General features: G+C 39.7%; 1 protein-coding gene and 1 pseudogene across 2 annotated transcripts in view; one reads left to right on the top strand and one right to left on the bottom strand.

Annotated features, from left to right (window-relative positions):
• Positions 1-12293, bottom strand: part of Osbp2 (oxysterol binding protein 2) — a 190238-nt gene that overhangs the window by 104479 nt on the left and 73466 nt on the right. The gene's annotated exons all lie outside the window — the stretch shown is intronic.
• Positions 7139-8096, top strand: LOC114106473 (CCAAT/enhancer-binding protein gamma-like; annotated as a pseudogene).

Raw genomic sequence — 12293 nt, 5'->3', positions numbered from 1 at the left:
GTAGTTGTCTCTACTGATGTGTTCCCCTTGGAGGAAAATTTTCCATGGGAACCAGGTAGAATTCTATGTTGGTATCTTAGCAGCAATTTCAGAGAATTAAAATGGCTCTGGGCAAACAGTATATAAATGGAGAGAGATGCTGGACATAGGGTGCACATTTACAGTCTCAGCTGCTTCCCAGCTGAAGTAGGAGAAGTGCCTGAGCCAAAGGGTTAAAGGCTAGCCTGGGAAACACAGTGAGACTCTGTCTCAATAAAAAAAAAAAAAAAAAAAAAGAAAGAAAGAAAAGGAGATGATGTTACTGCCTTCCACTTCTCGTATTCTCTTTCTGACTCTGCAGGAGGATGCTTGGATTCTGCAACCCATCCAACTATACTCACCATCATCATTGCTACTTGTTACTGATGTCATATGGGCTAGGCGTGGTGTTGATACTTTACACATCTTTGCAACAGCTTGATTCTTCAAATAAAGAAATTGAGGCTGGTGAGGGTGAGCAGTGGGGTTAGATCACTTGTCCTAGGTCACATGGCTATAAAATAATGCAGCTGAGATCATAGCCCAGGTTGGTTGGGCTCTGGTACTACAGACACCATGAGAAACAAACTAGATAGAGAGCTTGGTTCTGTTTCCTGAAGTTCTCCTTCCTCTTTGTCACAACCCTCTGATGTTGCCATTTTTCAGCTGGATGCAGAGGAAATAGTTGCCTTATGCATCTTGTACCCTGCATCCAGAGGAAATAAAGTTGACTGCCAAGTGCAGTGTAATACCCTTCCAAGGCTCCTCTGACCCTTGAGATTCAGTGGGAAATCTGCTGGCATAGCTTTTCCTGGTGATTGATTTGGCCCCTGTACCTTCATTTTTGGACAACTCCACCCCATCCCATCCCATCCCCCTCTGCTCCTCAAACCCCTGAAGCATCTTTAGTTCCCCAGATGGCCATGATCTCTCCTCCCTGAGGCCTCACTTTCACACTGTGCTCCGCCCACCTCCTGTAGCTACTTTCTCTTTGCCCTTCAGGTCTCAGCTTACACATTACCTCCCTCCAGACAGTTTTCTCTGACCCTTATCTCTGGCCTTCTGTGTTGTTTCCCAGGGGGAATCACCAGGCATATTGTACTGTGACTTTGTGACTTCCAGTGGTTAGTCAGCCTCCTGGCAGCAGGCAGTGAGGTCCCTGGCAGGAAAACTACTTTTGTCTTTTGACTCCTCCTAGCACTGCATGGCACAGAGAGAAATGTAGTAAATATTTATTATAAATATGAACTGAATTAAAATATACTAAATAACCTCTACAAAATTTTAGCAAGAACTGTGTGTGCAAGGCACTGGCCACTCCAAAATATGGTCTACATGTTACATAGTTAGAGAGGATATATTAATCTACAGTTAAAGTAATATCAAACAAATTCCCCAGGGGTATTTTTAATAAAACTTAAGCTGATTCTTATAGAGGGAAGAGAAAACTCCAATACATTTTTGATATTAAAGAATAAAGGAGGATTTATCTGACCAGTTGTCAAAATATGCTATGAGGCTATAGTGATTAAATTGTGGGATACAGACATGGGAATTTATAAAGAGATCAGTGGAGAATAGTGTTCAGAAGCAGAATAATGCTGTTGGAAATATCAGATATATTTTTGGAAAACAAAAATTAGATGATTTCCTTACAATGTGCTCAAAACTGTTGAACTTTGTCCTTTCCAAAGTGATTTGAACTCTATTCTTATCACTAAGTGAATTACCATACCATAAATATATTTCTAAAGATGCCATTCTGGTGCTAAAATGAACACTAGGATTGTGATCTACAGTATTTTAATAAGCAATCGGAGACTTGACTCTGTGAGCCAGAACAGGACACAGAAACCTACCCCAGTCTGAAAAGGCTATGCCTGCTTCTGAATTCTTTTTGTAGAATTCATTCAGCAGATGCTCACACTTCAAGACCCGTGTTGAACACTTCAAGACCCGTGTTCTCCTCTTCTGGGAATTTTCCAGGGCCAAGAAGCAATGTTGCAAGGGGTTGAGAAGAGGCACATTTTGAATCAAGATGCTATGGCTTTTCTATTTCCAAGAACTCTTCATTAATTGCATTCTTGTGCAGACATTTCTAGTAGCAAGATTTTACATGATCAGTCAGATCTGGGGAGCAACCATGTTATCAATATTTCAGAGTTATTAATTTATCTTTAGACAAAATGTGCTTTCTGAACAAGCCTCCCTGCCTCTGACATGTGATATTTCATGACCCAGGGGACCGTGAGAGGCAAGGGTCCATGTCCACAGTAAGCTGCCCTCAACTGAATTCCATTAAGGTATTATGAATAGTACTGTATGGGCATGGGTTCCCCACTCTAAAACAAAACAAAACAAAACCATATAATATTAAGAAAACATCCAGTCATTAGTCAGAAGGTAAACTATAAAAGCCGATGATTGGGAAAGCTGTGTTCAATCCTTCCTCAGATTGTCCTGGGACTGGTGATTCTTTATCCTCCAGGCCAGGACTCTCTGACACTGCTGATCAGAGAACAATCACTTTGCCAGACAGTGTGGTAATTTCCTAAAAAGTTAAAACAAATATCTACCTTATGATCCAATTCTTATGTATTTATCCAAGAAAAAAGTCCACACAAAGACTTGAACATAAACATTCATAGCAGCTCTCTATCATACCGAACCCAGAAATCACTCAAATGCCCATCAAAATGCAAACTGGGGGGCATCTATATGAAGGAGACAACAATAAAAGGCAATAAACCAGTGATACATGCAGCAGCCCAAACAGATTTTAAAATAGTTATGCTGGGTAAGAGAAGTCAAGTAGAAAGAGTATATCCTGCCCAATACAGACATGATCTCTTTATAAATTCCCATGTCTGTATGAAATGTGCTAGAAAATGCAAACTAATCAGTTGTGCCAGAAAGCAGGTTACTGGTTGCCTAGGGAGATGGGAGGGGCTAAGGAGGAATTACAAATGGTCAGAAGAAACTTCGAGGGTGATGAATTTGTACATTATCTAAATTGTGGTGATAGTTTCAAAAATGTATACATATATCAAAATTATCAACTTATGGGCTGTGGTTGTGGCTCAGTGGTAGAGCGCTCGCCTTGCATGTGTGAAACACTGGGTTCAACCCTCAGCACCACATAAAAATAAATAAATAAAATATAGGAGGATTGTGTCCATCTACAACTAAAAAATTCTTTTTTAAATTGTCAACTTGTACTCTAACTATTGGCAATTTATTGAATGTCAAGTATACCTCAAAAAGGAATTTTTTTTTAAGAGAAGCCATTATTGAAGACAAAACAAGGGTGGCCGTCCACTCTTATGATGCATGGATCCCCCAGCTGGGACAATGCAATCTGCTGAGACCATAAGGACTGTGTTCAGTCCTCCTGCCTCCTGCTGAAAGTATAGTCTTCTCCTGTTGGTAGGATACCACTCTTGTGTCAGCCCACAGGTCAACACACAGCCTGTGGGCTCACAGGGCCACCAGCCCTTTTCTCTGGTCTGCCCCTGTTGGCTAAATCTTTGCAGAAGAGGCATTTTCCTGACAGTATTCGATTTATGAGCACACAGCTTAGCTTCTCGAGGTGCTTTCAAGTAGAAGGATACCAGAGCAATAGCTAATAAAAATCCAACATACATGCTTTATTTCCCTCTCTCTGAGGTTCAATGTAATAAAATGGCTGCTGTTCTAAGGGCACAAGAGAAGCACCTGGGCTCAGGGAAGCTGCATTAATGTGATATTACAGCATGGAGAGAAGTGGGGCTGGCTTTTGAGACAAGCCCTCTCCTATTCCTGGATGTTCTCCTCCAAATAAAGAAAATGATCCTTCCCCAGGTCTGCCCTTCACTATAATGCTCATTGAGGGGTTGCAGCAGGCACAGCTTTGAAAATCTTCATGTAAGAGTCAGCACTACCACTCACTCTACATTTCCTTAGTACCTGCATTCAGTACTGTCCAAGACTGAATGGCCCAGAGAGGACACAAGAGATGCTACCTGTCTTCTTGGAGCAACAGTCAAGTTGAGAGCATAGATGTTGACCAAATCATCACTACTTCCTAACAGTGAGGGGCAAATATTGAGTTCCTCCTCACCCAAGGTAGGGAGGCCTTTCTTTGCATGACCTAATAATGTGTCCCTTCCTCTCAGGGGGACAGTGTGACTCACTGAAACAGTGCCCTCAGACATGGGCGCACAGAGCATAGCTCTACCCACAGTCTGCCTCAGCTCCTAGGCACAGGGAAAGGAAATGAGTACATGCCTTATTGGGTCTTCTTCCCTCCAAGTAGCCCAAAGTCAGAATGTTTCAACACACATCAAGGTCATTTAACAGGAAGAAGCAAAGTCTGTGGGCATGGGCAGCCTACTGGGCATACTCCCTGGCCAGAGACTCCCAGGCTTCTGCTCTGGCCTCTTCATACCCACAAGTCAGATTGTGGAGGGAGCGACAGGACAGAGGACTCAGGATGTGGAGGGCACTATGGTATTAACTAAAGGCAGGCATGGCTGCCTTTGGGAGGACAGAGGGGGTCAGCGGCAGGAGCAGCGCTACTGCTTTTTGTTAGAAGCATTATATCCACTACTTTTTCCCCAACACATATGTGTTAGTGGAATAAAAATTTGAACATTAAAACTAGTACATCGTGTTTACTTTTAGGTCACTTGAAACAATGTGAGACAACTGAAATTAGATCCAAAAATGTCAAAGAGATTAAATGAAAATGTAATCGCATCAGAGTAGCTTGGGTACATAACCGTGGGATGTGGAAATGCCAAAGTCCCAGAGTGCAGCATTGACCTCCACCTCATTGACCTCCTCAGGTTTTTACACATAGTACTTGCCAAGGGAGAATCACTAGTTAGTGATTAATTTAGCAGCTGGGCCATTGGAGGCTGGATATTTCTATATGACCAGGTTCTAGATAATCATGTTGCTATATTCTGAAGGGAGATGGATCAATGTGACATATTTACAGTAAAATCTTTGGCACTGGGATGTAGAAAATGATATTGGGCAATTCAAAGTTTTTTAGATAGAATAGTGCTAAATAATAGGGCCTTTCTAGTCTCTTAAGACTGAGTGCTCAGCCTGAACGATCATTCAATTTAGTGTAGACGTCTTCATTGGTTTTAAATTGACTCGAATAGATTAAGAGGTTTTGCTTTGTATAGGAAAATCTGGAACATCATAAAAAGATAAGTGGGGAGCAAAGGAATACTGAAGGTAAAGAGGAGAACCTGAAAGGAGGGCACAGTAGTGCCCCCTGAAAATGGCTTCACTTTCCATGGTTTTACTTACTTATGGTCAACTGGGTCCAAAATTATTTAATGGAACACTACAGAACCAATTTATAAGTTTTAAACTATACTTTTTTCTGAATAACATGATGGGATCTTGTGCTGCATGGACATGGATCATTCTTTTGTTCAGTGTATCCATATTTTATACACTACCCACCCTCTAGTTACTTAGTAGCTACCTCAGTCATCAGATCAACTGTCATAGTATCATAGTGTTTGTGTTCAAGAAACCTTTATTTTACTTAATAAAGCCACAAAGTACATGAGGGGTGATGCTGGCAATTCAGATTTTCCCAAAGAGAAGCTTCAAAGTACTTCTTTTTTAAGTAAAGATGTGAAAGTTGATCATAGGTATGCATATATAGGAAAAAGCATAGTATATGCAGGCTCTGTACTATCTATGGTTTTAGGTATCCAGGGCAGGTCTTGGAATATATCCCCTGAAAATAAGGGGAGACTCAGATATAAACATATTTATGTGTAATAGGTGCTGAGAGAAAAAAGGATCAAGGGGTAGGGGCTGAACAGGTAGGCTGGGGTAGGCAGAAAGGACCAGAAATCTATAGGAAAAAGAACCACTTAATTATTGAAGAGATTATGGGTCCTGATAGGACTTTGAGTTCTTACAACTCAAGCATGAGACTGAACCCCATTTCATTCTGGAAAGGAACTGTGGATAATTTCAAAATAAAAGGTGCTTCCTTTCTTTCTGGAACTTTCCTAGGGAAGAGCAGAGGATGCATGTTCCTGTCTCTTGGAGTCACTTCTATTTAGTTCTTGAAGTAACAGGTACACTTCAGAAAGGGCAGGAAGGTTAAGGCAGTTAAGGAAGGAAGGCATCAGGCTCCTAAGTATGCCAGCTTATATCTACTTGGGATCACCCTTTAGAAGAGTCTGTCAGATGTCTATAGTACCTATTTGTGCCAAGTGCCATGCTTGGAGGTGGAAATAGAGCATGAGTAGAAGATGGAGTTGGTCCTCAAAGGACCCACAAATCAGCTCTTCAAATTGTGGATTACTGTTATGGTTAGGATATGAGGAGTTTCCCAAAAGCTCCTGTGTTAATGAAAGAGGTGAAGTGATTAGATTATGAGAGCTATAACCTGATCAGTGGGTTAATCCATTTGATGTATTAATAATTTTAAAAGATCACTGTACTGGGTGATAACTATAGGCAGATAGGGTGTAGCTGAAGCAAATAGGTCACTGGGAGTGTGCCTTAGAGATTGCATAATTTGTCCCTGACTTCTCCATTCCCTTTGCTTCCTGGTTGCCATGAGCTAAGCAGCTGTCCTCTACCATGCCCTTCTGCCATGATGTTCTGCCTCGTCTCATGCCCACAGCAATGGAGCTGGTCAACCAAGAACTCGAACTCTGAAACCATGAGCTCAAAATAAACTTGTCCTCCTTTAAGTTGTTCTATCTGGTATTTTGGTTACAGGAACAAAAACCTAACTAACACCCTAATCTCAGGGGAAACAGGATTACCTTACTTCCTCATTTTAGACATATTTATGTGTCCTTGAGCAACACCCGCCATAGGAACAAAGAAATCTAGACTTTGGAGATGGTACCAGATCTCAGAAATTACTATCTCCCAAGTTAACAAGTAAATTATAACTCCAACAGAGTAATGTGGTCTCTAAATCACTTCTTTAAAAGCCCGTTCTCAATGATGGGCAGAATCACAGCCTCTGGGATAGGAGTCCCCTGTGATTCTCCTTTGCTAGAAAAGCAATAAACCAAAGCCGGTGGCCGCAGCGGCGGAACGGGCCAAGGCTGCCGGTTTCGTAACCGTCGCTCCTCCTAGCTGACTCGCGGGCTGCGAGGCCTGGGTCGGGTCGGGCCGAGCTGTTCGGGGCCGCTCAGAGTGGAGGCCGCCTGGGGGCGGGTGGGCTGGAGGCGCAGGTACAAGTGAAGATTTTTTTGGCAGTTTAGTTGGAAAACATTGATCACCTGGCTCTCATTTCTGTCTGTTCTGTGTCGGCAAGAGAGCAAGACATCACAACAAAACAGTACTCCAGGGGTGAATGGAATAAGTGTTATTCATACTCAGGCACATGCCAGTGGCTTACAGCAGGTTCCTCAGCTGGTGCCTGCTGGCCCTGGGGGAGGAGGCAAAGCTGTGCCTCCAAGCAAGCAAAGCAAAAAGAGTTCACCCATGGATCGAAATAGCAATGAATATCGTCAACGGAGAGAAAGGAACAACATGGCTGTGAAAAAGAGCTGATTGAAAAGCAAGCAGAAAGCACAGGATACACTACAAAGAGTGAATCAGCTCAAAGAAGAGAATGAACGTTTGGAAGCCAAAATTAAATTGCTGACAAAGGAATTAAGCGTACTAAAAGATTTATTTCTTGAGCATGCACACAACCTTGCAGACAACGTGCAGCCCATTAGCACTGAAAATACAACAACAAATTCTGATAACGCAGGACAGTAGACCTCACCCTTTCCAGACTTCACAAACTGTGGCTTGAACCGTTAAAGGTGTGACAACCTGCACCACTCATATCAATGGCTCAATGTTGTCTTGATCCATTATTCAAAGATCCATTGGATATTATTTTCTAGGATCAGCACTGAAGAGTTGATTAGCCGTGTAATTTAATTATCTGGTTTTGAATGATACAGATTTTTGTGGGGATCAAAAAACAAAATTTTAAGGTATATGGTAAAAAATATATATATCTTGGACCTTGATGTTCTTAATATAAATCCTGACTTCCCCAGAAATCCTTATTTTTTAGGCTGGCAAAAGAAATGGGAAACTGGCAGGTCACGCAGAAGGTAGGTACTTGGTTTTATGATTAATTGGATTAAGAAAAATTAGGATTCCATCTATTTGTGATTTTTATCCTAAATTGTATATTATAAATCCTAAGGCTATAGAAATCAATCATTGTAATTTGGAATGATTTTAGGTATAGCACAAACCTTGTTTTAGCATAATTAGTACTGTTTTCCCCCCAAAGTACAAGTTTTTGAATAGTGATGTCAGGTGAATAAAAAATCTCATCACCTCTTAAAAGCAGTATGCAGCAAATTGGCTTAAAAATGCACATGACATTTAAGAAGCAGATTTTTAAAAAATAAAAGTATAGCATATATTGGGGATATTGTTTGGGTTATTGATTAGGCATTGCTTTTGTGTCCTAAAAAAACATTTTGTACCAAAATTTTAGTTTCTGCAGATGCTAGTAGCTTCTTTTTTTGAGGGGTGGGGGAGAGGTATCTTTTTGATAGCCAAGTTAGTAAATACAAGTCTTAACAGTTTGATGACATAAGCTCTGATTAAGATTTATTAGAATATTGGTTTAGCTGTTAGTTTCTTCTGTGTTGAAAATAACTGCCACAGGGCCATGATTTTTAAAGGCAAAAATTCTTGTGAAAGAACATTTTAGTATTTGATCTTAACCACATGATTATTAGAAAAATGTATCAACTCCATGCCATCTCCCAAAATAACAGTCTCTAAGAAAACTTGAAAGTATAAGGTTTTAACCTTTAATTTATTTCACTTAAATACATCTTTTTATATTGTTTTTGTGACTTTTTTCCTAGTTAGTGGGCTCTTCTTCCAGATTTTATGTACCACTACTTCTGTTTATTCTTTTGTATGCTTTTATGTTCCATAAATTATTTTAGAAAGAAAATGCTGATAAAACTCAGGATATTGACATTTTTGTTGAGACTAAAAAATAGCAATCACTAATGTAGGGCATCTTGAGAGTCTGCCTTATTATCAATGTTATGTTGGTAGTTTAGATTGTCTTTAACCTTTTTTTCTTTTTCTTTTTCTTTTTTTTAAAGCACAATTCTAGCTCAGATTTGTTTGGCTTCTGTGTGTTATTTTGTGCCTGGGATGGTGTCTAGACATGAGTCATATCTGATTAAAGTTTGTGTTACCAGATATTTTATTTGAACATGGTCATTTCTGGCCAATTGCTGTTTCCTACTAGGATTTGGTATAATGTAACCAGACTGTAACGCAGATTGTGCCCTGGGTTTGGTGGAAGAGTGCTGACTGTGCAGTTCTCCTGGGCAGAAGACATCATTTTTTGCTGTGCAACTCAGCTGCTGCACATAAAACAAGAACTTAGTATTGTTGGAGATGCTTCTCAGGAGGGCTGTTAACCCTACAGAACCAGGAAACAGGGTAGGGCAGGATGGGGATTTAAAAAAAAAAAAATTTTCCCCCTCCCTTAGGGTCCATCACCAGTTTACTTTGCAATATTGATCTACTACTCATGAAGGTTGATAAGTGTTTGGAGTAACTAATGAGGATGCACCCACAGAATCCTACTGAATCTTTAAAAGCTAGTTCACATTATATAATTAATTAGAGAGAGAGTTAAGACCCTTGAATCTTTAAATACCTAAATAGGTGTTACCAACATTTTACTCCCTCACTTAAAAAATTTCAGAAATGGATGTCCCCAAGGAATTTGTGGTTACCATGATACGAATAAGCTATCTTGAAAAACAAGCTGTGGGAATAATCATCTGGAGTGTGTACTCAATATTTCAAATCAACATAAGATTGGAACATCTGAAAAAACTGATTCAAGCTTTCTTATTACCTGTATAAATCAAAACTTTTAACACAAGCAATTATGCATAGAATGAAAATGCTAACAATTGTCTTGACTACTTTACCGAAGTCAAGAGTGAAAGTTTTTAGTTTGATAGTTTTACCAGTATAAAAATGAGGGAAACTAAGTGTGGGAAATGACTAAGTTTAGAGCTTTGGGAATTATAAAGTGACTTTTTTTTAAACTTCTGTGTGTTACTTATGAACCATTAGGATTTGATCTGCTTTGTGGGCAGGTCTAGTGGTTTAGGAATTAGCCAGTAGTATAAATTTCCAGCTGATCCAAGTCTCCTGGGATGGGTGCTTTTTGACTGGTTTTGGCAGCATTTGAGCGGATCAGCTATTCCTATGTCTGGCCCCTTTCAGTCACTGGGACGCCAGCTCAGATACTTTGGACATTCTTACTGAGAAGTAGTAAGATTTTAGTAAGATTTTACTAAAATATGACCAGATTTTAAAAATTTGGGTCATGAGTGTGACATTCTCAAATTTATGTAAAAAGTAGAAGTATGTACAATTTGATATTAAAGGAAAGGAAATTATAGCAGCCTTTGATGTTTCTTAATCCCTGTTAGAGGGCTGAAACTTTGTACCTGAACAACCCATTTAGCATTCAGAGTGCTTTTGATGCCTTAGAAATAGGAAAAACAACTTTTTTTGTTTGTTTGACAAAAGCTAGGAAAGAGAAAGTCCATTCTCCAGCTAATTAGATCTGCCTCTCAGGAAAAACTACCAACTTGTTCTTTTGTTCCTGGCTTTCAGTTTGTGAGATTACTCTATTTTTTAAAATATAATTTTATTTCTTTCAATAAGTTTAAAATAAAGAAATTTGGAACAATAAAAAAAAAAGAAAAGCAATAAACCTCCTTTTTCCTTTTTCTCAAAGAAAAACACCAAAAACCTAACATGTTTTCACACTCCACTTATGAAGTATCATTATGAGCCCCTAATATATGAATGATTATTTATATTATACATGTTATACTACTTGACATACTTTATGCATATTACCTAACATACGTGAAAATTAAAATTTAAAAAAACAAAATGTTTGAATGGAACTAATATTTTCTAATAAAACTTCTAACCGTTTCTCATACTATAGTAGCTATCTTGCACCCTCCTGGGAGACAATGATACCCATTTTTTAATACAACTGGGCAATAGGACAATGGAATGGATTCACAATCCTATTTACACCCTTTACCAAACATGGTTTTTCGTAGGAAGGTATTACAGAGAGTGAGGCAGCTATAAGCCTGGACATGGTGTGGGGTGTGTGTGTTATATTTATAATAGGCCCTCAAGTGTTTAACTGTACAACAGCAGGAAAAGAAAACTAGAGCCAAGCTCCTGACAGAGCCTGGAAGAAGTATAAAAAATGACAACAAAGATTGCAGAGTGGCCTGGAATGCCGATGCCCTATAGCCCAGGGAGAGGAGAGAACTTAGCAATGAGTTGTTATATTGTGAAGGGTGTGTGTGTGTGGTGTGAGCAGGGCCCCAAGGAACAGCAATGGCTGGGATCATGGTAATGTTTCATTTCCTCTTTTAAAATTCCTTTAATGTCTCTGTAACATTTTTAATAGCATAAGGCATCAAGTTTAAGTGAATAATAGTGGGTAATTTTTCTCATCTGTTTCCTCTTCCTCCCTCTCCTCCAAAAGATAGAGTATCAATTTCCTCCCACCAGCTTCCAGAGCTTCCAGATAGAAGAAAGCATCTGTGAACCAGCCCAACTCCACTAATAGGGCCTTCTGTCTTGCCACTTACCCAGGCTGCTGCCAAAACTCTTTCTGACAGCCCCATGCTCTCACTGGGGAGAAGGGCTGCATGGGCTCTCACTTATGGGTGCTATGGCATTTTTCTCCAGTATCTGATTATCAATTGATAATCTTAAGCTGTGGCCACATCTGGGAGACCCAAAGCCCCGAATCACCTGGCCTTTCTGTGCAAATGGAAGAGCAGTGGTACTTACACACAAGTTATGGGAAAGGATGAACATGTGAATATTCCCAGGGAGGACCTTCCCTTAACCAACCTGTGCATTTTCTGTTAAGGAAAGTAGAAGCTGGGATACAGGATAATTTGGCAACCTTAATATAGGATAATTTGGCAAAAATATCCAAATGTGAAGCACCCATTTGACCCAGTGATCCCTTTTCTAGGAATATTCCCCTAGGAAATAATCACACAATGGGACGGGAAGGAATGTGGACAAAGACATGCTTGTCCCAGTGCTTTTTTGACAATAGGAAACACTATAAACAATATGATTGCTTCAAAACCTTTTAATTATACCATATCTATTTAATGAAATATTATGTACCTTATAATCAGGTATTTGAACAGTTTAATAATGATATTAAAGAACTG

The sequence above is a fragment of the Marmota flaviventris genome, chromosome 1, assembly GCF_047511675.1.
Source record: "Marmota flaviventris isolate mMarFla1 chromosome 1, mMarFla1.hap1, whole genome shotgun sequence".
Classification (NCBI taxonomy): domain Eukaryota; kingdom Metazoa; phylum Chordata; class Mammalia; order Rodentia; family Sciuridae; genus Marmota; species Marmota flaviventris.
This window is presented reverse-complemented; position numbering and strand designations above follow the sequence as displayed.